Here is a 5,315-nt window from a genome sequence, read left to right as displayed (position 1 = left end):
CGCATGTTATGTCTAGGTTGGGCCTGGGATTTGCCCTCATCAGACACACACTTTCGCATTCTCCACATACTTGTTGAACAGATCCTGGGTTTTTTCTGGTTCGGATCACATAGTAATGTGGTACCACACTGAAACATTCAATTCAATCTGGTCTTGATAAATGTTTTGGAGGACAACGCAAGTTATGTCTGGGATAGGTCTGGGATTTGCCCTCATCAGGGTCATATTTTCGCATTTTTAACATACTTGTTGAACAGATCCTCGGTTTTTCTGTTTTGGATCACGTAGTAATGTGGTACCACACTGAAACCGTCCATTAAACCTAGTTTGGATCAATAGTTTAGAGGACAACGCATGTTAGGTCTGGGATAGGTCTGGGATTTGCCCTCATCAGGGTCATATTTTCGCATTTTTAACATACTTGTTGAACAGATCCTCGGTTTTTCTGTTTTGGATCACGTAGTAATGTGGTATCACATTGAAACAGTCCATTAAATCTGGTCTTGATAAGTATTTTAGAGGATAACGCATGTTAGGTCTGGGTTAGGTCTAGGATTTGCCCTCAGCAGGCTCATACTTTCGCATATTTCTCATACTTGATGGCCAGATCCTGGGCTTTTTCTGGATTGGATCACGTAGTAATGTGGTACCACACTGAAACAGTCCATTAAACCAGGTTTCGATCAATATTTTAGAGGATAACGCAAGTTATGTCTGGGATAGGTCTGGGATTTGCCCTCGTCAGGCTCATACTTTCGCATTCTTCACATACTAGTTGTACAGATCCTGGGTTTTATTCTGGTTTGGATCACGTAGTAATGTGGTACCACACTGGAACAGTCGATTAAACCTGGTTTCGATCAATAATTTTGAGGGTAACGCATGTCAGTTCTAGGTTAGGCCTGGGAATTACCCTCATCAGACACATAATGTCGCATTCTTCACCTACATGTAGAACGGATCCTGGATTTTTTCTGGTTTGGATCACGTAGTAATGTGGTACCACACTGAAAAAGTCCATTAAAGCTGGCTTCGATGAATATTTTAGAGAATAACTCATGTAAGGTCTAGGTTAGGTCCGGGATTTGCCCTCATCAGGGTCATATTTTCGCATTTTTCACATACTTGTTGAACAGATCCCTGGCTTTTTCTGGTTTGGATCACGAAGTAATGTGGTACCACACTGAAACAGTCCATTAAACCTGGTTTCGATCAATATTTTAGAGGATAACGCATGTTATGTGTGGGATAGGTCTGGGATTTGCCTTCATCAGGCTCATAGATTCTCGTTTTTCACATACTTGTTGAAGAGATTCTGGGTTTTTTCTGGTTTGGATCACGTAGTAATGTGGTACCACACTGAAACAGTCCATTAAACCTGGCTTCGATGAATATTTTAGAGAATAACTTATGTTAGGTCTAGGTTAGGTCCGGGATTTGCCCTCATCAGGGTCATATTTTCGCATTTTTCTCATAGATGATGGCCAGATTCTGGACTTTTTCTGGTTTGGATCACGTAGTAATGTGGTACCGCACTGAAACAGTCGATTAAAACAGGTTTCGGCCAATATTTTAGATGATAACGCAAGTTATGTCTGGGATAGGTCTGGGATTTGCCCTCGTCAGGCTCACACTTTCGCATTCTTCAGATACTATTTGGACAGATCCTGGGTTTTATTCTGGTTTGGATCACGTAGTAATGTGGTACCACACTGAAACAGTCGATTAAACCTGGTTTCGATCAATAATCTTGAGGGTAACGCATGTTAGGTCTAGGTTTGGGCTGGGATTTTCCCTCATCAGACACATAATTCCGCATTCTTCACATACATGTAGAACGGATCCTGGGTTTTTTCTGGTTCGGATCACGTAGTAATGTGGTACCACACTGAAACATTCAATTAAATCTGGTCTTGATAAATATTTTAGAGGATAACGCATGTTAGGTCTGGGTTAGGTCTAGGATTTGCCCTCAGCAGGCTCATACTTTCGCATATTTCTCATACTTGATGGCCAGATCCTGGGCTTTTTCTGGATTGGATCACGTAGTAATGTGGTACCACACTGAAACAGTCCATTAAACCAGGTTTCGATCAAGATTTTAGAGGATAACGCAAGTTATGTCTGGGATAGATCTGGGATTTGCCCTCGTCAGGCTCATACTTTCGCATTCTTCACATACTAGTTGTACAGATCCTGGGTTTTATTCTGGTTTGGATCACGTAGTAATGTGGTACCACACTGGAACAGTCGATTAAACCTGGTTTCGATCAATAATCTTGAGGGTAGCGCATGTTAGGTCTAGGTTAGGGCTGGGATTTTCCCTCATCAGACACATAATTCCGCATTCTTCACATACATGTAGAACGGATCCTGGGTTTTTTCTGGTTTGGATCACGTAGTAATGTGGTACCACACTGAAACATTCATTTAAATCAGGTCTTGATAAATATTTTAGAGGACAACGCATGTTAGGTCAGGGTTAGGTCTAGGATTTGCCCTCAGCGGCCACATACTTTCGCATATTTCTCATACTTGATGGCTAGATCCTGGGCTTTTTCTAGATTGGATCACGTAGTAATGCAGTACCACACTGAAACAGTCCATTAAACCTGGTTTCGATCAATATTTTAGAGGATAACGCATGTTATGTCTAGGTTGGGCCTGGGATTTGCCCTCATCAGACACATACTCTCGCATTCTCCACATACTTGTTGAACAGATCCTGGGTTTTCTCTGGTTTGGATCACGTAGTAATGTGGTACCACACTGAAACATTCAATTAAATCAGGTCTTGATAAATATTTTGCAGGATAACGCATGTTAGGTCTGGGTTAGGTCTAGGATTTGTCCTCAGCGGGCTCATACTTTCGCATATTTCTCATACTTGATGGCTAGAACCTGGGCTTTTTCTGGATTGGATCACGTAGTAATGTGGTATCACACAGAAACATTCAATTAAACCTAGTTTCGATGAATATTTTAGAGGGTAACGCATGTTATGTCTAGGTTAGACCTGGGATTTGCCCTCATCAGGGCCATACTTTCGCATTGTTTCACATACTTGTTGAACAGATCCCTGGCTTCTTCTGGTTTGGATCACGTAGTAATGTGGTACCACACTGAAACAGTCCATTAAATCTGGTTTCGATCAATATTTTAGAGGACAACGCATGTTTGGTCTGGGATAGGTCTGGGATTTGCCCTCATCAGGGTCATACTTTCGCATTTTTAACATACTAGTTGTAGAGATTCCGGGATTTATTCTGGTTTGGATCACGTAGTAATGTGGTACCACACTGAAACAGTCGATTAAACCTGGTTTCGTTCAATAATTTTGAGGGTAACGCATGTTAGGTCTAGGTTAGGCCTGGGATTTGCCCTCATCAGGGTCATACTTTCGCGTTCTTCACATACTTGTCGAACAGATCCCTGGCTTATTCTGGTTTGGATCATGTACTAATGTGGTACCACACTGAAACAGTCCATTAAATCTGGTCTTGATAAATATTTTAGAGGATAACGCATGTTAGGTCTGGGTTAGGTCTACGATTTGCCCTCAGCAGGCTCATACTTTCGCATATTTCTCATACTTGATGGCCAGATCCTGGGGTTTTTCTGGATTGGATCACGTAGTAATGTGGAACCACACTGAAATAGTCCATTAAACCTGGTTTCGATCAATATTTTAGAGGATAACGCAAGTTAGGTCTGGGTTAGGCCTGGCATTTTCCTTCATCAGACACATACTTTCGCATTCTTCACATACTTGTTGACCGTATCCTGGGTTTTTTCTGGTTTGGATCACGTAGTAATGTGGTACCACACTGAGAAAGTCCATTAAACATGGTTTCGATGAATATTTTAGAGAATAACTCATGTTAGGTCTAGGTTAGGTCTGGGATTTGCTCTCACCAGGCTCGTACTTTCGCATATTTCTCATACTTCATGGCTAGATCCTGGGCTTTTTCTGGATTGGATCACGTAGTAATGTGGTACCACACTGAAACAGTCCAATAAACCTGGTTTCGATCAATATTTTAGAGGATAACTCAAGTTATGTCTGGGATAGGTCTGGGATTTGCCCTCGTCAGGCTCATACTTTCGCATTCTTCACATACTAGTTGTACAGATCCTGGGTTTTATTCTGGTTTGGCTCACGTAGTAATGTGGTACCACACTGGAACAGTGGATTAAACCTGGTTTCGATCAGTAATTTTGAGGGTAACGCATGTTAGGTCTAGGTTAGGCCTGGGAATTACCCTCATCAGACACATAGTTTCGCGTTTTTCACATACTTGTTGAACAAATTCTGGGTTTTTTCTGGTTTGGATCACGTAGTAATGTGGTACCACACTGAATCAGTCCATTAAACCTGGTTTCGATCAATATTTTACAGAATAACGCATGTTAGGTCTTGGTTAGGTCTGGGATTTGCCCTAATCAGGCTCATAGTTTCGCATATTTCTCATACTTCATGGCTAGATCCTGGGCTTTATCTGGATTGGATCACGTTCTAATGTGGTACCACACTGAAACAGTAAATTAAACCTAGTTTCGATATATATTTTAGAGGATAACGCAAGTTATGTCTGGGGTAGGTCCGGGATTTGCCCTCATCAGGGTCATATTTTCGCATTTTTCACATACTTGTTGAACAGATCCCTGGCTTTTTCCGGTTTGGATCACGCAGTAATGTGGTACCACACTGAAACAGTCCATTAAACCTGGTTTCGATCAATATTTTAGGGGATAACGCATGTTATGTCTGGGATTGGTCTGGGATTTGCCCTCATCAGGCTCATAGTTTCGCTTTTTTCACATACTTGTTTGTACAGATTCTGGGTTTTTACTGGTTCGGATCACGTAGTAATGTGGTATCACGCTGAAACAGTCGATTGAAACAGGTGTCGGTCAATACTTTAGATGATAACGCAAGTTATGTCTGGGATAAGTCAAGGATTTGCCCACGTCAGGCTCATACTTACGCATTCTTCACATACTAATTGTACAGATCCTAGGTTTTATTCTGGCTTGGATCACGTAGTAATGTGGTACCACACTGAAACAGTCGATTAAACCTGGTTTCGTTCAATAATTTTGAGGGTAACGCATGTTAGGTCTAGGCTAGGCCTGGGGTTTTCCCTCATCAGACACATAATTTCGCATTCTTCACATACATGTAGAGCGGATCCTGGGTTTTTTCTGGTTTGGATCACGTAGTAATGTGGTACCACACTGAAAAAGTCCATTAAACCTGGCTTCGATGAATATTTTAGAGAATAACTCATGTTAGGTCTAGGTTTGGTCCGGGA

This window comes from Colletes latitarsis, unplaced genomic scaffold (genome assembly GCF_051014445.1).
Source record: "Colletes latitarsis isolate SP2378_abdomen unplaced genomic scaffold, iyColLati1 scaffold0002, whole genome shotgun sequence".
NCBI lineage: Eukaryota > Metazoa > Arthropoda > Insecta > Hymenoptera > Colletidae > Colletes > Colletes latitarsis.
Note: the sequence above shows the minus strand (reverse complement) of the source record.